General features: G+C 42.4%; 1 long non-coding RNA gene and 1 pseudogene across 3 annotated transcripts in view; one reads left to right on the forward strand and one right to left on the reverse strand.

The window, feature by feature from the left end:
• The first annotated feature begins 1093 nt into the window (after nucleotides 1–1093).
• Nucleotides 1094–21673, forward strand: part of LOC137156237 (uncharacterized) — an 80410-nt gene continuing 59830 nt past the window's right edge. For all 3 annotated transcript variants that reach the window (XR_010920719.1, XR_010920717.1, XR_010920718.1), the window contains exon 1: nucleotides 1094–1201. This is a non-coding gene — a long non-coding RNA (uncharacterized lncRNA). The remainder of the gene's footprint in view (nucleotides 1202–21673) is intronic.
• Nucleotides 6923–7346, reverse strand: LOC137156259 (prefoldin subunit 6 pseudogene; annotated as a pseudogene).

The raw sequence follows: 21673 nt of genomic DNA on the forward strand, positions 1-21673 counted from the left end.
AGAAGGGAGAGAAAAGAGGTGTCATTAAACCATAGTTTTACAGTTTAAGACCCAGACCTACCCTGTTAGTGTATAAAATTACTGGCTCATGATAAGATCACCATTGCCAGGCAATTACACAGCACAGCTGTTGGATAGTAATAATGTTATTTTATTACTAGCATCCAGGAATGAGATTTCTTGGATTCCCACATCAGAAATTGAAGTACCAGAGGAAAAATCAATGGCTGATTCTGCTTAGTTACTGATTCAGAAATGAGGTCACAAAAGAGAAATCAGATTAAACTCAACTAAAATAAATGGTAGGGTTTTTATTGCTTCTCTTTGCTACTATGTAGTTTAGGCTCAATGCTAGGTAGCGCTAAACACTGAAAATGTTCAAGATGTACAGTACTATGTCACCCAATAGCAACGCCAGCCTCTCTGAACTTGCAGTGTATTGTGGACAAAGAGATATCACTGAGCTAGTACTGTCAATTTATTTCTTTACCATCACTTCCCGTCTCTCTTCTTCCTCTCTGAAACATTAGTGAAAAGCTTGAAGTATAAGTCTTCAGGAAAGCACTTAAGCTCATATTTATGGTGATCCCTGCTCAGGACACTGTATAGGCAGGTGCCACACTGTAAGCATGTGCTTATGTATAGTCCTGAATCTCAGCCTCAGTGTGATATTCAGTCTTGCACTCCTGGTTCAGGCACAATTCAAACCATTGCAGGCTTCCCAGATATTAGAAACGTGCTTGATAATTTGTAGGCTGAATATCATTCTTTGGTTAGATATATTGCCACTAGCAATAGTGAAGTTATTCTTTTATCAATGTTTTCATATTACACCCTGTGTGTGGATGATAGGTACAGAAAAACTTATGTAATGACAGTGTTCATATAAGTGAGGGAGTTATTTTAGGGCTTTGCTGGTTTTTTACTCCTGTCATCTTCATAAAAAAGGTTTTGTGACAGGGCTTATAGAACCCACAATGAGAGGAAGGTGCTAGAGAGACTGTGGGGGCAGGGCTGGCCACACCTCTCCAGCCCTGTCAATCATGTATGGTGGCCTTTTAAGGGGCAGGAAATAGCAGTCACCTGTGGGAGCAGAGTAGGATTGTTTTAAGTAGGGGAAGTGTGGGTTAAAGTCACAGAGGGGTCTTCCAGCTAGGATATTTTCACCCTGACTATGTGAAGACTGCAGCAAACTCCTAGGGTAAGCTGGACAAACTAACCCTGATTCAGCAGCCTAGCCAGAGAGATTTCTCAAAGCTGACTACATGAGCACTGTATTTTTGATAGCACTGTGAACTCCCCTGCCCATCTGCTCTGCCTTTGAGGGATGCTTGGAAGGGAGTGCCCTTGACTGCATTAGGGCATTTGCTTTTCCTTTTGGTTCCTCTCCTCTGGAGGATTTAAGTAGTAAGGCACTGGGGCCTGTGCTGAAGACACCTAGTGTAAATAATTTGAGTGTGGTCAGGTTCCCCCACCATCTGGGAAGAAAAACCTCCAGGGTCTCTCTTCCAGGTTTTATTTAAGTAAATTTTGGAATTTGAAAATGAAGGCTCACATTTGTAATTGCTTCTTCTTTGGAGATGTAGGGGATTCTGCTATCTGCCTAAGGGGAGAAGTGGTCTGATCAGGACAGGAGAATAGTATTTTGTGGTTGTTATATCCACAAGAATCCAGGGGATGGAATAGCTGGCTGAACTTGGGGGTCTGAAAATAACCTGTGAGAAACCAAACAGTATTGAAATTTGAGAGAGATGCTGAAAAGTGTGCAAAAGAATTCTGCATACTTCCATTAGGATTAGCTCCAGGTAGATTCTCTTCTAGAAGCAAAGGAATAGATGGGCCCTAAAACATACACGTGCAATCATTAAAATGTTGCTTTTCCAGTGCAAGAGTTAATAGAGTGTGTGTGTCCTATTATGGATTATTGACTGATACTCTTTAAACTATCCTTGTGCTCCACTGGTGCTGCTGATTCTGCTTTTGTAAAGATCATAGAGGTAAGATCCCGAGTTTGGGATTTTAGTTTTATTGGTTCGACTGGGGACTGATTTCTCCCATTTCATTTTCAATACTGTGAGTGTTATAGACTTGATTTTTCTTTCTAAAAGTGTCTGAGAAGAAAGAAATAGAGAAGGCTGCTATGCTTTGCAGAGTCTTGTTTAACAGCATATTTCCAAAATCTTTTTATCTGAATCCAGAGGAAGATAGTGTTCATTCTTTTCATGAAATGTTGATCAAATAAGTTGCGGGGGGGGCACGTCTAACAGTAGCACATCCCACTCAACTTGAATTCCAAAGAAAGGTTGAGAAAGCTCTTGTATCAGGATCGCTGCTGTGTGTTCTTTGGCACCAAAACCACTTTGTAGATTTCCTTTATAAAATGTTCAGACATTTGGTTTTTAGTAGCATTATCTGTATTAACTTCCTGAATCACCAGCCCTAGAGTCAACACTGGATATATTAGAGCATCAGAAAGCTCCAACTACAGGATGTCAGGGCTATTTGGTGACTTCTTTTCTATGCTGTCCTGTATATATCCGCTCTCTGTTCATAAACTTGCTTAAGGGTATAAGAAGTGATATTCCAGTGACATGATATATCCTCTTTAAGGTTATACAGTATTTTATACAGACATTTTTTTTAACTACTACTTTCAGGATTTTTGGCTCTTCTCCAAATAGCTGCATTCTATACAGATTTTAGCAATATCTTTTTCAAACATGTAGCGCTCTCAAAGTTCAGTTGTGGTTCTTTACTGACAGTACTGTGTTATCATGATACCTGATTCACTTTTTTTAATGTTACAGACTACTATAAATGAAAAGAATGCTTCAAGTTGATTTACCATCAATATCATGAATTGCTGGTGGTGGTTTTTTGTTTTGTTTTGTTTTTTAATTAAATCAACTTTGTCTATTATGCCAAAGAGTTGTAATGAGGCACTGGTTAAGATGTCAGCTTCCAGCCAGAAATCACTGGCATTCATCTGCAAATGGTATGCACATAGTTACATAACATCTGTTATAACTCATAACTTTGGGATTGTAATTGTTACAAAATCCTTGTTTTTATTTTGGTCTTGATGATTTAGCCATCAATGGGATATAAAGGGTACTGACTATAGCTGAATCTTTCGACCTGGTTAAACACAATGCTCAGTGGCCACTTCCATGCTATAAGAAATGCACCCATAAGCTGCATTTGGCAAGGAAGTATATCAAGCATCAGGAAAAAATGAGAATCATCTTATACTAGGTCTCATAGCATGCGTTTCCAGAAGAACATTTGCTTCTTCTGAGGTAAGCCAAAGAGTATCCATTAGCACAGTTTCAACATCAGATGACATAATGAAGCCGTTGCCTCACACTGTTCAGTGGAGTTTCTTTGGAGATCCCATGAAGAGGCTGACACTTAAATGATCTTGCAGGCTACCAATGCCACCGAGAGGTGCTACTGAATAAGACAGATATGCTAGTGCTCTCTGGGACACTACCCAAGATTCTGTTCTTGAGCCTAATGCTGGGGAACAGAATTGCTGTATATCCCTCAGATGTGTTGCTATCACTAGGATCATTAAAAGCCACTGCACTGCCAGGTTTCCATGTCCTTTCAAGATGTGACGTTCCTGGTAGGTTGGCTGGAAAAAACAAATTATTTTACTGGAAGGCATTTTGTTCAGCCTCCGAAGATGCACTCCTCCCTCTAAGGGTGCTTGGAATGCCTGTGACAGTCATTGAGGTCACAAATGCATGGGAAATGTTCATATGCCAATAGTTCCAGAGGGGTAGCCGTGTTAGTCTGTATACAGCAAAAACAACGAGATTACAAAAACAATGTATTACTGCATCTGAAGAAGAGAGCTGAAGTCTCTCGAAAGCTTATGCCTGCAAATATTAAATTTGTAAGTCTTTAAAGTGCCACAGAACTCTCGTTGTTTTTTCATATGCCAAGTTTATCACTTGAAGCCCAACATTATGATACTTACGGAACCTATGATGTTGAGTGTTTTCCAAGAAGCAGGCAAACAGAGATTAATTGCCACTGGCAAGGGTTGGAGTTATACCTGCTATCAAGCGGGTAAGTTATCAAGCAATGGAATGGCTCTAGGATGACAAAGAACGTTCAAAATTACCCTGTCCTATCGGGCATGGATGGTTCTTGGAGGTTGGGGTGATCACACCATTTAGATGTAAAATACCAGGCAGTCCTGAATCAATGCAGCTGATCAAATACTTGTGTGCGAAGACCAAATGCTCACCACCCTGCAAACATTTTGCCAGCAGTTCGCCTTGCACAGAGATGTCTGAATGTGGTCCAGACAAGGATCAGTGTGACAGTCTAGCAGTCTAAAATGGAGTTGACACTGATGACTTAAAATGAATGTTTTCAGTCCTACTTGTCAGGATTAAATTCCCTAGGGTAAGCTAAGATCAATATCTATTTTATTAATGTAAGCAATCAGCTTTTTTAATATTTTCTCAAATATATCATTGTTTTACGTTTGTCATGTTTGGTATCATGGAATTAAGGGCTTTTGAATGATACCCAGCTCCCCACATTTCTGACAACACTATTATCAAAACTTCCACCAGCTGAAGGATCTGGAGATCCAAGGGAGAAGGCCATTGAAATGTATGATTCTGTAGATTTTTTTTTTTTTAACATTTAAAATATGTTGATTTGCAACTAAATGCATTCTTTAAACAAAATTTGGTGCTTGCTGCTGCATTGTTGGCTTTTTGCAAACCAGAAGGATACACAATATTTAGTCACATTTAAAGCAATTGTATACCTTTAAGTTACTTTTGTTCAGTTGCTTAGTTTTTACACTTTTTAGTGTTTAAAAATGGTGACTAATGCTTTTCTTAATTAATAGATTTTTTTTTTTTTTTTTTACTTTGTGATTTGTGATCTAGTTGGATAAGTTGGGGGGGAGGGGAACAAAAATCCACAGCATTTTAAATTTTAAAGTTAGTTTTAAATGCAAAACATATTTTGATAAACTTTCGGGTCAACATTTTTCTTATGTTTCCCGCACCCATAAGGCAGCTTTTAACTAGCTAAAAACTGTCTTATTAAAGGTAGTATAATCTGCAGTTAGTGAATGGAGCTGATTGTTTCTTGTCATCTTGTCCTTCAGGATTTTAGAACTAGCAGATTTCATCCTTAAACCTAGGTTTTTTTGTTTGTTTGTTTGTTTTTGTTTTTTTGGTTTTGGTTTTTGTTCCTAGATTGCAAGAGGGAAAACAAGCTTACCTACCTCTTCTACACTCTACTGGCTTTTAACTATGCATGAACTAATCATTGAGCTAACTTAGTTAAATAAATTGATGAAAATATTCTCTCTCTGCTTGCAAAAGAGGCTACTGCTGTCAAAAGCTGGCTTAACTCTTCAGCAAACTCAAGTGCTAGGTATTTAGCCAGTGGTTTGACTTTCTTTAAAACTTTAGCAGTAGAAATATACTACTTATTTTTTATTTAATTAGAGCAACTTTAGGCCTTAACATAAGTTTTCATAATTTCAAATTTAATTTTAAATGGTTTTATTTTAATAAAAGCTGTATTTAATTTAAATTTTAAAACTGACAACTAAAAAATCTGGGTTTTTTTTAAATCTACTTTGATCCACCCTGAGAGTAATAGTAGAGAGGGGATATTAATCAAGCAAGACTTTTTCAGCTGTTCCCCTCCCTACAGAGAGAACTATATGCAAGTGCAGGTGGCAGTTATATTGCCTCTCAACCCTCAGGGTGAATCCTCCTGGGGACCAAGGCAATTGGTGGTTCAAGAAGGCATCATTCCCACTTCACTGTACTACCTTACGTAAATTTAGCCCAATGATTATTCAAAGAACGTGACTTTTGTTATCTGAAGCCTGAGTCGATGAATTCATTTATTGATGTATGAAAGTGTAAGTCCTGTATACACAAGTGAGGAAACCAATAACTACATCTACCTATAGCATATTGGGTTATTTAAAGTTAATGATAGGAAAATTGTGTTCAGCTCAAGTTGAGGGGCTGGGCATTGGGGATCTGTGCAGGGGAACGGATAGGAGGACTCCTAGCATGGATACCTTTTCTGCAGAGGCTATGCAAGCCTACAATGTGGTGGACTGAGCACTTGGGCAGCGGTGCTATCTGTCCCTTCCCCTAGCTCTTTCAGCTTGCCTCTAAACATCCTTCCATGCTGCTGTGCATGTGCACTAGACAATTTTGTTTCTCCATTGCTGGGGATACACACACATCCTGTTCTTCTTGCAGAGTGGAAACACTGTTCAGCAACATCTGAGGTAGGAGAAATCCCAATTTGCTTGTAAAGTCTGTGAAGTCATTTGAGCATTAACCCCCCATAAATGCAAAGTAGTATTCTCAGAAAAACAAGCTAAATTAAGAATTAATAGCTTTTGTTAAAAGCATATTGGCCTTAATGATTCAGCAAGGCCCAAAGTACCTCTAATCCACCTAAGTCAGGGGAAAAAAAGCAAAGAATTTGCCATTTTGCAGTAGACAACCAGGGCTGCATAGATAGAAGTCTGTGACTGAACATAATCTTCAAACTGGGACATAAACTTTGATTAGTTCTTGCAGATTAACAGCTCTCACAGTCAAAAGAACCTTAAAGGTATACATTAAAATCTTAAACTGAATTCTGTATATTCAACTGGAAGATTGGTTTCATCACACTTTCTCCTTGAAAATATTTTCACCTGTACAATGGTAGAAGAGTCCCCCTTGTGGCCTTATGCCATATGAACAACATATAGTACTGTTTGTAGTCCTGCTTGTTTTATTTATCCCGTCAGACTGTGCACTTCTAAGTATTGTGAAAGGGTCAGGCCAGACAGCTACAGGAGAGTGGGGTTTTTTCAGGTTTTCTTTTGTTTTTGTGTATCAACTCTTTTTATTTCACAGTGAAAAACTTAAATACCCCCAGGATCCACACCCCTGCAGCACTGGCTCAGACCTTGGCCACCCCATGCCCCATCCTGGGCTCACTGATACTCCTGCTGCAGCTGGGCCAGCACCTCCTGCTGCTGTTCCGACTTCTTCTCGGACTCCTGCATCTGCACCTCATAGCACTTGCTCTCCCCAGCAATAGAATCGAGCCACTTGCTGACAGAGGCTTTAGCCTCATCCATGTCCTATTCCCCCAGCATGGGGGCCAATCTGATTGTAGACTGTGTTGCTAGCATCCTGCAGCCCTGGCTGCTCCTTAACAATGTTGTTCTTAGTCACCTGAGCCTCCAGTTTTTGCCGCACTGCTATGGACTTGCTGAGATCTTTCTGCAGCTGCTGGTATTTCTCCAGATCCCCCTGCAGCTTGTTCTGGATCAGCTCTGCCATAGGGGGTGGGGTCCTATCAGTATATTAGCCCTGGGATCAGCAGGTCCCTTTTCCCTTGGTAACTGGACAGGGATTACTCCAAGTTAATTAGGACACCTGGTGCCAATCCAGGACCTGCCAGAACCTGTTAAAAGCCTCCCCTCCAGCCAGATAGGGTGGGTGGTAGGAGTTGTGAGTGACCAGGTCAGAGGCTGGCAAGGACCATTAGAGAACCCTTCAGGTACAGAGATTGGGGAGAAGCCCTGCCTTAAACAGGGCTGAGGACCTTTCAGTTGTAGAGGCCTGAGGGTAAAAACTCTGCTAGAGGGGAGAGACTGAACTGTGTGTTTGGTAGCCCCTCCAGGTGGGAGGGTGCTAAACCAGAGATGAAGAGCTCCCCAGGCAAAGAGGCCAGGAGAGGCACTACCCAAGAAGGGTGTGGACAGTGAGCCAAAGGTTGTGGGGAAGTAACCCAGGGAAGCTAGCAATTTTCTTAAAGCTGGCAGCATGAGGCTGCTGCTTGTAGGGTTCCTGGGTTGGGGCTCAGGCCATTTACTGGAGCAGCCAGAACCCCAGTGAAGAAGTGAGGGCCTTGCAGGCCCAGAAACAGAACTGTAGAGGGGGACAGCCATTTTGGGAGACAGAATTACATTGCTCACCACCAGAGGGGGAATTCTGAGGGACAAAGGAGTACCCTAGCCCGCAGCTATAGGGAAGCACTGGATCCCCTGAAGTGGAGAAGAAGCTCTCACTGAGCCAACAGAACAATATATACTGTATCATTAGCAAATCTTGGTGTACCCTCTCTTGACTTCAGCTTACAACTGGTAAGTACAAATATTCAGTCTAATTTTCCTATGCCTATTAGTTATTAGATATTGGTGAATTTAAGACATTGATCATACCTTCCTGTAGGAGATATTCCTGGGAGGAGGAAAACCATGTGAGGATTGCCTAGCAGAGTTTTCCTCAAATCATTCATTTGGAAAAGCATGAGGGAGGGAAAAGGGCACTGGGGTTTGTTCATCCATGGAAAGTTCAGCAGTTCTGGGAGCTCCACAAGGGCCAGAGCCATTCACAATGATTCTTAGACCCCCTGTTCTCCTAGCTGTCTGACAGCATAGCTCCAATGAAACTGCATTGCAAGGACTTCCACAGCCAACAATGACCACAGAATTGCTGCTCCAGGGCTGAGAACACTGCCTTGAAGGAGGCCATAGAAAAGTTAATACTGCCTCAGGTGGGTGTGTGTTGGTTTCCTGGCTTTCTCACAGGGTTTTAGAGGCAAATCCAAGAGAACATGCATCATTTCCCCCAACATGCTCCCTCCCATTCCATTCCCATCCTCCAAAACACTGCAAATCCTAGAGCAGTGTTTCTTAACCTGGGGTTTTAGAGGGGTCGCAAGTGCAGAGCTGGTATTGGGGGTGGCAAGAAAGGCAATTGCCTGGAGCCACAGGGGCGCCATGAAACTAAGTTACATGCCTCAGCCCCATGGGGGTGGGACTCAGGCTTCAGGGGTACAGTAGTTTGGAAAGGTTAAGAACCACTGTCCTAGAGGATCCTTAAGAGGCCAGGTGGCTAGGTTTCAGCTCTGAGTAGGGAAAAGATTCCCATTCTCCTTGTGACTTAGGAGATCTATACAGAGTTTTCTTGTAGATTTGGAGTAAAGATCAGGCACATGGAATACATTACTCTGAGACAGGTAAAAGACAAAAGCATAAATCAGTCCCCCATCTCTTTACAGGGAATACAACAATCCCTTTTGGCAGAACAATGTGAAAGAGGAAATGAGTCTGTTACAGCTTGAGGGTTATTTATTTTTATTTGCCAAACATTTACAAATGATTCGATAAGACTGTCATCAGTCACCACCTGGAATCCTAAACCTTAAGTTGGCTGTAGTTTGTGCGTGTAGAGATACCTGCCAAGCTCTGAAGCTAATGTATGTTCTTGTCTAAAAATGTTTGCTTCTGCCTTATCAGAGGCTTAAGGGGCTGTTTCTATCATTTTTAATATATTCATTTGATTTTAAAGCATACAGCCTTCCAAGCTCCTTATAAAATTAGTTATTTGAGTGACATTCATATTGGAATGTCATGTCTGCTCTCTTGCTTTTCTCTTCTCATTAAAGAACTACGTTGTAGCTGTGTTAACAAAAATCGTTCTCCACTAACTATGGGGGACGTATTACTGCTGTTGTACTAATGAGAGATTCTTGGCTCCCGTTGAAGAAAGTTGTGTCCTCCAGGATTCATAGTCTCCCTTCCCAAGAACTTCAGCTGAGTGATTATCATACAACATGGGTGATTATGACTGTCAGATCTGAGACACTGCCACTGTCATTAGATTAATGTAAAAGAAGGGAACCCAAAATAAGTTTGTTTGCAAGGGTGTGTAAGGGAGTCAGGGATTCTCTTTGTAATCTTGGCTGCCACACTTGCAGGAAAGAGCACTCTCCTTTCTGTTGTGTTGGCCTTCCCCAGATTCCTTTATCCTTCTGACGCAGTAGGTGCTACTTCCCATTGTATCAATGTCTCCTCTCTAGACGGAACGTCTATTTTCTGAGACAGGAGATATTACATTCCTTCATCACCATGTGTCTGTCATGCAGCAGACCACCTTAAGGAGATCTGTTTTACCCAGACCCTCCATGTTTCTGTGTGCTTGCAACCAAAGAACTTATTTCCAGTTGAAACCAGTTTTACTGGTTTACCTTATTACTTACTTGGGTGTGGATGGATCTCATTGTGTTGGGAAGGCATAGCCCAATCATTTTATTTAGGTCATTACATGCCCTCCAGAGGGTAATAGCTGACCACCTCACAAAGAGTAATAAATCTTACCTGGATGATACCCTGCTGAGATAAGAAAGTATTATCCCTATTTCACATTTGGGAGAGAGGTGTGAGAGACCAGGTAGATTCTATGTGACCTTGGGCAAGTCATTTAGGGATATTGACACTGCACTTGAGAGGTGTGAGTTCCAGGTTGGGTAGACAGACTTGCCCTAACTCTGTTCCAGCTAGTGCACTAAAAATAGCAATACAGATAGTAGACAGGTAGCATCTTGGGCTAGCCATCCAAGCTTGGACAGAAGCATTTGGGTGTGGGTTTGGACTTGGGTGGCTAGCCCAAGCAGCCACCCCTCCTGCAATGTCCACGCTGCTAGTTTTAGCATGCTACCTTAATGACTGTTCATGCTGGGAATCCTACCTCCCAACTGCAATGTAAGCATACCCTTAGTCTATGGCTGAGCCAGGATTGAACCCATTTGGTGTCCTATACATTGGATTATCCTTCCTTTTGGAATAGGAGGTGAATACTGCACCTGGAGAAGCTCAGGGAGGGATTGTGCCTCCTTGAGAAAGGTGCATCTGGCATACTCTGTAAACTGGTTCTCTGGAACATGGAGTGCTCCAACCTCCTTTCCCATATCAGTCCTTTGGAACCATGTGTATTCATTGAGGAGCATGAAGGATGGTACAATTTCCTGATTGCAGACATTCCTTATGGCTTGCCAGCTTCCCCTGTACATCTAATTTGGCATCTTTATCTTGTATAAAAGCAGACACTTAACTAATATATCAAGTGCATTAAGTCCATGGCTTGTTTCTTACAGTGCCAGCCAGAAATTTACCATCTGAATCTACATGAATGCAAAAATGGTTAAGAGGAACACAACGTTCTTTTTAAAAAATATTTGGACTTTCATCCCTCTATAGATGCCTTTTTCAAGGCATTATTCAACAATGCCCACCTTGCAATACAAACCTTTTAGTTAATTTTATAAATATCTTTTGAAATATTTTTCTGATAAATATATTTTTAAGGTTTGTGAAACAAGTTTAAGCCTGCATTCCTCTTCAAGCAGTTTAGCAATGCACAAGGTTACCTAAAAATGAGATTTGTAAAGGAATTTGTATGCAAACTGCAGTACTTAATGCCACTTAGAAAATTATCATTGACTTTCTTATGTATCATCATCTAGTTTCCACAGAGTATATAGGTTTATTTAATTGACTGAAAAAAGTGCTGAAAGTATTGTTTGCTTGTTAAACCCAATGGACACTTCACCTCAGTGTTTTTGTTGCAGTTCATCATCCATGTTGGTGCAATAGATACAGCTGAGCATAATTAGTAGCAAAGGCTAAATTCTCAGCTGCACCAGCTATTCTGTTAGAGTTCTCCAGATGCCCATTTAGTGAGCTGAGACAAGCATAGAAGGATCATAGCATGGATCAGAACCTGATCTTTTGCCTCTCTTCATGGTCACAAATTGTCCGTAAGCAGTTTCTGATTTTTCTCAACTTTGTTGAAAATTATTCACTGAATTTTGTCTAAAGATTGAACATTCAGGATTCAAGTCAGGATATGGAATACTCAATCCTTTTTGAAAGATCAAATGCATAGAACTGTTGACAGTCCCTAACTTATTAGTACTCAAAATGTAGAGCACGAAAATTTGTTTAATTGAGCTTCACTAGTGTTTCATATAAGGGAAGTAATTAAGTGATTCTAACTCCATTTGAAGTTATTCATAGCTTTCTGTTACTATTACTTTTTTCTGAAATTTTCCAGGTTTCTTTTTTGCTTGAAGTTGAAGCATAAATGAGTATCATTTTTGTAAAGTGTAAATTTTTCAGTCTTCCCTTATTCAAAAAGTTCCTGTTTCCATACTTTTAAAATGAGTAAGGCTTGAAAGGGATAACTAGCCTGGAATAACCCCTCTCATGGAAGAGGAAAAGAGAAGTATATGGGCTGGATGAAATTGGTTTGGTTTTGATTTGACCAAGCTATTAGTTTTTTAGAAAATCATATATTTTATTTTTTTAAGCTTATTTACTGGGCAGCTAACTTGGGGTCTGACTTACCGTACATAAAAATCAAAGGATGTTGAATTTGCCATTTAGTATTTCAATAAACTGAGTATTCACCTAAATTGCTTCAAATTATAAAGTGACCTGAATGGAGAAGAGTGCTTATGCAGATCCTGTAATGTGTGTAAACTCTTCTTTAACTTATGGGGGAGGGGGGGGTGCTTGTTGTGAAGCTGCTGGGTATCTTGCTTCAGTCTCTGCTTCCCTGCTAACGTTGTCAGGAATCCTTGCCATAGCACCTGTAGACCTTAAGAGTTCTGCAGCTGGGAAACAAAGGTGCGATTAGCCTCTACTCAGACTGTCAATCTACTATAGTAGTTGATAGTTACCTTTTGGAGGGCTGTAGCTTTTTAACATTCTGACATTATTTGAATCTATTTTAACAGAGTGAGTTTTGATCAAATCAGTAGAGGCCAATCTGCATATTTATTGATAACTAACACTTTTAATATATGCTTAAAACATATAAACCTTAACACACAGGTAGGCAGGTTAAATTACAATAGAAGCTGCAGTGGATTGACACTAGCCAAGGGTGCCAACCTTGCATTTTAGTTTTTACTGACATGAAGATCTGTGTCGTCGCAGGATAAACTTTTTGCGAACATCACTAAAAATACCACAACCAAGCCACTAAGACACAATATTACAATCGTATCATAATGTCAGCAGCAGAGAAAAAGTAGGACTTTTGGGAGGGGAAGGGAACGGGGGGGGGGAGGGGGGAATCAGGGTGAGGGGTAGGAGGAGGAGGAAAGGCAGGGACAGGAGGGAGCGATGGGCAAGGGTCGAGGGACGAGCGGTGGGGATCCTGCCACAGGCAGCAGCAGGGACTCCACACGCAATGTCCCGCCCCCGGCACAGAGGGTCCCTGCCACGCATCTTACGTGGGGCTGCGCCCTGGTGTCAGCCAGGCTCCTGCTGCCGCCGAGAGGCTCCGAGTCCGCTCCCACCCCCCCGGGGCATACCTGAGCCGGCTCGCGCTAGCTGGAGGCCGGCATCGGCCCACATCCGCAGGACAGCGCCCGGAGCCCGTCTCCGCTCTCCCGTCCCTGCTATGCTGTGCCAGGGGCCTCTGGTCCCCGTCCTTCCCCGCGCCGCCTGGGCGCTGCTGGGTTGGGACGGGGACGCTGAGCTGGGCTCAGGGCAGCTCCTGCTCCCGGTTCGCCTCCCTCCGCCATCAGCCCCCCTCGCTTGCCCCAGTCGTGGCCGGCACCTTCTCCCCAGGCCGGCGGCGCCCAGGGCCGTGCCCTCCCGCCCCTACTACACCCAGACCCACCCCGTTGGTCCGCTACTGCTGAGCCTCGGCCGGAGGTGGCGGCGGCAGCGGGAGCTGGGCCGGCAGCTGGGGTCGGTCAGCGGCTGAATGCTCAGAGCGGGGCCGGGAGAGCTGGGCGCAGGGGCAGGCGACGGCAGCCGCTGGAGCGGCGGGGCTGGGAGACATGGGCGCTGGGGGCGGGGCCGCTCCCGGGCGGGGCTGGTCCGGTCTCCGAGCTGGGGACTGGTGGGGGAAGCCCGGCGCGGCCCAATCACGCGGGACGCTTGAGTTGGAGGCGCGACAACTGCTGCGGGCACCCGAGCTGGCGGCAGGTCAGGGCAGGGCGCAGGCTGTGGCTGGGAGGCGCGGCCGGAGGAGGCGGCAGCAGCCACCGGCGCAGGGAGTTGGGCAGCGGCTGGGGGCGGCCAGCTGGGCCAGGAGCTCTTGGAGCCGCCGCTCCCGTGGGCTGGCTGGGGCTCAGGAGGCGAGAGATTTGAGGGGCGGTGCTTCTTCGTGGCCCACAACACCCGGCCGACTCCTCCTCTTGGCTCGACCAGGTGGGCACCAGTTCTACTTTTAGGGACACTTTTTATTTGTCTACGGGTGAACTGACAGCAGTAAAATTGCACATTTTTACTGACTCTCCCTACATTTAGGGAAGGTTGGCAACCCTGATATGGCATAAGGTCAATTTCCTTATGTCAGTTTTTTCTCACTGACATGCTCATAGCAGCCTATGACCACACTTATGACTGCAATATAGCCTCTTAGGTAGCATAGCATCATGCAGCATTGTGAGCCATGCACATGTCTGATAAACATTTTCTTGACTGGAAATCTAGTACATAGAACCAATGACCTCAGATCTGCCTGTCTCTCTACATGGGAGGCCTGGGACCTAATGACTCATAGAAGAAATTAATTTAAGATGTATTGTTACCCCTAATACGATTTTAGAGACCTTTAGACTGGTCAAAATCTAGTTCAAAGCAACTATTGAACATGTTGTGGCTTCTGATGGAAAGGTTGGATTTCATATTTGGTATTTTTCTATATTCAACAGCACACTGTAAGTGAAGAACCAATTTCAAGACCCTAACTCCCTAGGAACATGCAAATTAATGGTGTTTGTCAGTGTGTGGGTCTCCTATTATAAATGTTGGATGCTAGCTACCAGGTGAGAGAGAGAGATTCATGCACAAATGGGATTCAGCTAAAAGAATGACATATTGGAGAAAGTAATAGCAAAAGTGTATTTGAAAGAAGTGGCAAGAAGTTATGTGAAAATAAATGTGTTCTTGGAAATGAATATACTCTAGAGACTATAAGAATGCTGGGTTTGTAACTGGAATATGCAATTGAATTTTGTCTGTTAACAAGGGTGATAAAATCAATTGCTAATAGCTTTTTTAAGGATATTACCTAAACAGATCAAAACACTTTTTCTTTACAGCAAAGGAGCCTGCTAGCACAGACACAAACTTTCACCAAAGATTCCCTGTTGGTTACTTAAGACACTTCACTATGTACTGTAGTGACAGTACTTTTGCATAGAATGGAAGATGGGACTGCCATATCTGCTACACCTCACACTTATCTGCAGAACAGTGGTATTCCCAGTTAGATAAGGAAAGCATGGTTATTGTCTTTGCTGTCAAAGTTCCATCAGTATCTCCATGGGTGACAATTCATTATAATAACTGACCGTAAGCCATTTTTAGGGTAGACCAAAGCTATTACCCCTTTGGCTTCTGCATGCTGGCAACATTTATTATTGCTAACAGCCTACCGATATCAGCTGATTTATAAGCCTCGACTAGCAACTGCCAATGCAGATGGCCTCAGTTGACTGCCAGTGGGTAAAACACCAGAGGTCACTCCTATACCTCAGAAAATGTTGTTAGCTTTAGCCAGAGAAGAAGACACTTCACTAACACCTAAACAGATCACACAATGGACTAACTGAAACTCAGTTCTGTCCCAGGTCCTTTTTTGGTACCAGCATGGATGACCCCAGTTGATTGGATCTTTGGACATATGTCCATATTTTCACAGGTGTTGGGAACTAAATCTCTGAAGTGGAATTCTCCACTGAGGGTCGTGAGTCCTAATACCTCCTCAGGCAAGAAAGTTCACATTGGAAAAACTTCATGGAACAAATGCTGGATAACCTGAATGAAAACTCTGGCCAGAAGTTATGTCAGATGGCCATATGCCAACAACTAAGAGGTCTGGTACTGGAAGACAATTTTATCAGGAGAATGGCCGGAAAGACCTTGGATCAGACTGCACATCGATTATGCATGTCCTGTCCTTGGATCAATGTTTCTTGTGTGGATGCACCATTCTGAGTGGATGGAAGTCATTCCTCCCAGAATAGCTGCCTCATATATGACTATTGAGGAGCATAGTTTCTCATTTAGCACACATGGACTGCTTGAGATTGTGGTCTCTGACAATGCTAGTGTCTTTACCAGTGAGGAATTCCAAGCCCTCATGAGGGCTAGTGGCTTGAAACATATAAGATCTGTTTCCCTACCACCAATCCACGAACAGGCTAGTAGAGAGGGCTGTTCAATCCTTTATGAAGGACCCCAGTAAGAATACTGAGGGGTCACAGCAGATGAGGCTGTCTCTGTTCTTGTGTAATTACAAAACAAACCTTTATGCTACAAGGGGGTATCACTTGCAGAGCTACTGATTGAAGCAGCTGATTCAAGAAACTCCAGTGGGTATGTAACATTATCTGGAGAAAAAAGTGCATCAACATCAAGTAAATATGAAATATAGTCAAGACCATCAACAGGCACTCACTTTTTTGTCTCCTGGAGTACAGGTTTGGGTTTGCTATTTTGTGAGAAATTGCTGCCTGGCATGATTGTAAAAGCTACAGGACCATTTTCTTATCAGGTTTCTGTAGTAGATTTCCTCATGAGACAGCATGTAGATCATCTGCTTGCCGGTGAAAAACCTGAATCCGATTCAAAGGACTCATCATCTCTGACTGGGGTGTCTCACAGGAACAGGATCTATCACCACAAATTCAGTGTTAGGGGAAGTTGAGTCTGCCCTTGTTGGAGAAGATACTGAGGAACTTTGTCTCTTAACATTGTGCACTAGGGGATTTCTGCCTGTTCTGGCTATGCCTGGGACATCTACTTCCACTCCGCCACCACCCCACATCAAACTCCCTGTCCATTTGACTCTGTAGACAGTGTATGGGACTGACTTGGGACAGAATAATCCCCTTTTTAACACACAAGGCTGCGTAGTCTATCCTGCATCTCTAGTTCTAGTTTCTATACTGAGCTGTTGATTTTTCCTATCAAGGAACTTTTGTTGAACTTTGACTGGGGGGCTGTTACTGTTTCCTGGAAGTTCAGGATAGCTACTTTAACAGCATCCCAAAACACACATTCTGGGGTGTGGATTTTGCCTGGTCCACTGGGTCCCTGACTCCCCTTAAGGGGGCCAGTCACCCCACATGAGGCATGTATGGACTTACAGATGTTCTTGATTTTCATTTTTGCTTCTGTTTTGCAAAGTTCCCATCAGTATTGTTTGAGTGTTCCTACTCATGAAATAACCATAATTTATGCTGAAAAATGAGGCTTAAAGCCTGAAAGTGTTTTTATAGGAAATAAACTCTGAGATTTATTAGCCCAGGATCCAGTTAATATTGTGTTAACAGGGTTACTTTAACTTGATTACTGTGTTGAAATGTCTTCTCTTGCCTCTCTCCCCAGTGCACTGCCTGGCTCCAATAAATCCCTGTGCTCCTTTGGCTATTCCTGTTCTCACAGCTCCCCACCCATATGTGTGCACATAACATTGACTGCTTCAATTTGACCTTCACTGAAACCCTGCTTTTTCAGCATCTCCCATCCCTTCTCTTTGCTCCTAGAGGAATACTTGTCTTCTGCATGGCACAGCAACCTGACTGAAAATAATTCATGTTTAAATGAAATGCTATTGAATATTTGGGATTCGGTAAAATGACCCAAGTTTGGGTAGCCATACTTGTGGGCATGTCTACACGGAGTTCTGGGGGCAGGAGCCAATCAGAATGGATGGATTTGTAGGAGAATAGAGATTTGCATAATCCCTGTATAATAAGGCAGCCACTCCTCAAGTGCCCACCTGTGGCAGGCCAGAGCATAACGGATACACTCAGCCTCAGTTTTTCTTTGTTAGTGTTCCTTGCATGGGGGGACAAAAAGTCACCCCCCCCCCCCCCAAGCCAGTGTAGGCAGCTATGTGAAGATCACTCAACATACAGGTATTTTCCAAAGTCAGCAGAATTGTTCCTATAATGTCCCTTTCCTGTGGCCAGAGAAAGGGAGCATAGCTAGAGCTGCTCTGTGCCATAGTACACTCCAGCCGCTTGAAATGGCCACTTGAGGATGCTGGCAATTGTTGTAAGTTCGACTGTTTGTTTGTAACTTACGTTGAGAGACCAGCCTCATCCACAGGACCGGGGAGCAAAAAGGTGGCTCATGCCACCTTTACACACCCCATTTCTGAAGTGTGCTGTGTGCACCATTTTGCTACAGCCAAGGAACTAGCTCTGCTTGTCTTAGAACATTTCAGTTCTTGGATGCCAAGACTTGCATGATTTTGGCCAAATAAGCAATACCTTTTTTCAAAAAATGCCTGTGAAAAACAAACATGGGGGTATTTTTGTTTAATTGGGCTTATTTACACACCAAAATGTGGGGGTTCCTGCAGAACCTTTATGGTAGTAACCCTTATGAACATCACAAAACATGTAGTTTACAGTCCCAGCTGCTCCCAGAAGGTGTCACTACAGGATAAAAAAAGCCTTTCTTAGATTGAATGTATGTAAATGCTTTAAATGTTTAATGTGAAGGTGTTCTTAGAATAACCATAAACAACTTCCATTCCTACTCCTGGGTTTTCTATTTAGAAACTCATATTTTCAGTTATTAGACTAACATTAAAACTGTTGCACCATAAATACAACAAACACCAAGAACACCGAACCAGGTGCAGTGTTTTTCAGTAGTGAATTGACATCTGGAATAGATTTTTATTAGTGACTTATTAAACAAAACAATGTATTTGTTTTCATTGGTGCACAGAAAAAGTCATGGGAAAAACATGATTTTTGCCCGTAAAAGGATTGGTCAATTGAGTAGACTTTATAAAAACAGCAACTACTTTTTTTTTTAGCATTACCATTGGTATGTTCCCCTGTGCTTCCTCTGTCCAAGCTTATGTTTAACCAATCTAATAAAAATTATAAGGTAAAAGGAAGAGCTTATTTACATAAGTGTTACACAGATAAATAAACTAGTGTTAATAACTTTTTTATTCTGCAAAATCAGCATATAAAATGTTAGATTAACTGTCATACATGACTGAGTTAAAACACTTTTGTGTATGCAGACTCCCCATATTTTATAACATCTCTCAACCCAAATAATTGAGGATGAAATCTCAAATGCAATTATAAATATTCATGGATAAAAGATTTTGTAGAACTAAGTACATTGCAAATTTCTTCTAATGCAGAAGCATCCTATTTCCTTTCTTTTTGTGTCTGTAAAGTGCTTAACACAATAGAATCCTTGTCCATGCCTAGGGGTGTTGGCAACTACCACAGAACATATAATATATACATTAATAATATGATATAAAATCTTATATTAAAATCATGACAGTAATACTATACCCCCGAAGATGCCTCTTCTACCATGGCTAAAGCAAGATGTTTTTGGGCCCAGATCCATCAAACTTTGTTTCCCTTTTTCCACCATCTTCCAGATGGTCAGTAAAACAGTGTGTTGTGCATATTGCCTGAGTTGGACTCTCTCAACTTCCAGCAGCTGCCTATTTCCTTGGGCCCTCTCTTTCCCCTGAGTGCATGATGACATGGCTTCAGTTCTGACATGTATTCCCTTTGATTGTGTTGTTTTATGGTAAACATATCCCCCACTGGGCACTACTCACTATAGAACTGCTCAAAAGTGACTTTTTCTGACAGTTACAAAGTCTGCATACATCAGGCTTTTACTCCGGATCCAATTTCACACAGGCTAGGGGAGAGGACAGTTATTAAATGACTTCTCACCCTTTATAGAGGGGGAGCTGGTATTTAGGTCATCTGACACTTCCAATCATAAAAAGTCCTTCCCCCCCATTTTTTTTTTGAGGGGCGGGGGTTACAGCACCACGGTTGTTTACACTATGAACAGTGCGCAGAAGCAGCCAAGGGGAGTTACGCAAACTACTCTGTGTAGTTTGCATAACTCCCGTCAACTGCCGCCGAATTTCCAGTTAAGTGTGAACAAGCCTTAAATCTGGCAGGGAGAAAGCCCTTGAGGCAGAAAGTTTTTCCTTTATTTCATGGAATTGTGTTTTAGGTTTGACTGAGATATAAACCTTTGAAAATAACTATCTTCATTCTGTCACTTGCATTGTCAGGGAAGCTTTGAGACCATGCCAAAATAAGAAATAATTTATGGCAGCGTCACTCCACTGAATTTGTTATTACATATGCTTGGAGTAATACAGGCAAGTAAGTGGAAAAGGAACTCTTTCTCCTAGAAGTAAAGAGGAAGAGGGAGCCTCACCTACTGCAACTCTGGAGTTTTCTAATAGGAGAGGAGAAGCGGGATCCCCTGGGTGATAGGGGACAGTAATTCTGCTCTGGGAAAGGAGAGGGTTCCAATCTCAATTATTCTAACTCCTGTTCAGACTGTATTTCCCTGGCTGTCTTCTACAATGAAAATTTGTATCCTGGGAAACTAAGGGTGCTGAGTACCTGTAGAACCAAGCTGTCTATTCTATTCCATTCAGATTTTTGTACTGTGTCTATCACTATGGTATCTGTCACATGTTGTTTATCTCCACTTCCTGGGTAAAGTGTGTGCAGTGTAATGTCTTGTTTGGGAGTGTCTGTTCATTTTTTGCTTTGCTTAAATGTAAATATACCTGTTGATATGTGATTGTTAGAAAAATAAAGATCAAAGAAATGTGCTTTGCATTTGGAGCAGAAAGTTGTGATGGTCCTTGGGTGAGTTCATTCCACAGTCCTGGACCACCCCACAGAAAGTTCTGTCTCCCACACAGATGAGCTCAAGTCCTATTGCTGAGAGTTTCTCTGTGCTAGAGGACCAAAGTTATGACCATGTTCTCCATCCCAGAGCTCTAAATGGTCTTTAAGATACCCTGGGCCCAGGCCATGCAGCAGTTTGGAGATAAGGAGTGAGACATTGACCTTGATTCCAAATGCCAGGGGATGCTAATGTAGAGCATGGAGGACAGGCTTGATATGTTTGTGGTAGCCTGTGTTGAAGAATGCACTGCAACATTCTGAATTAGTTGGAGTTTCTACTGAAGGCTTCATATGCAGGTAATCCAGCCGAGAAGTGATGAAGGCATGAATAACTGAGGCCATGTCATCATCTGTCAGGATGGGATGGAGTTTCCTAGCCAAGTGTATTTGGTAGAAATTGTTACTTGCAGATGCTGTCATGTAAGAGCTCAGTATCAGTGAGGAATCAGAGTACTCTTAGAGTAGGGCTGAATTGACTAATTGTGGTCCTCTCTTCAACCAACAGAGGACTGTCAGGGTGAGTACAAGCTCTTGAAAACATTTTTCTTTTAATTGTAGTTAATTCAGCAGAGATATTAATGTCTAATAAAGCAACACTGCTTGTTGATTTCAGTATTTGTACAATTTGGTCCTTATGGAAGTACAAGAGTGCCCATTAAGTTATGGAGGGGTATTGTTTCTAATGGTATTTACACAATGGGGACTAGGCTGTAACCTTTAGCAAAATGTAATTAAGTGCTACTACATGCAGCTGCAAATCAGAATTATCACAGTTCTACAAGCTGATTATGCCCATGAATAAGCACAATGGTTTGGTCATCTCATAGGAGCACCCATTCTTATTCAATTGAAATTCATTTTGTTGTATGTTCCCATTGAGGTATGTTCACAATACTACAGGTGTGATTAAGGTCACAAACTGTAACATATGACTTCGTTCCTAGGGCTCTGAGAAAGTACCTCTCCTTCCTTGCTAGCTTGCAACAGTATACCCAATATTATGCATGTTTGCAAGTGGTATTGGCCCTAATGGTGTTTTGGAAAAAAAAATAACTGGGGGGAGGAGGGGACTTTAACTGCCAGATAATTTAGCTGTTTAACTGCTGCACTGCAGATAGCTTTAACTTAA

The sequence above is a fragment of the Emydura macquarii genome, unplaced genomic scaffold, assembly GCF_026122565.2.
Source record: "Emydura macquarii macquarii isolate MOO-44397 ecotype Brisbane River unplaced genomic scaffold, CSIRO-AGI_Emac_v2 contig_1390, whole genome shotgun sequence".
NCBI classification, from domain to species: Eukaryota; Metazoa; Chordata; order Testudines; family Chelidae; genus Emydura; species Emydura macquarii.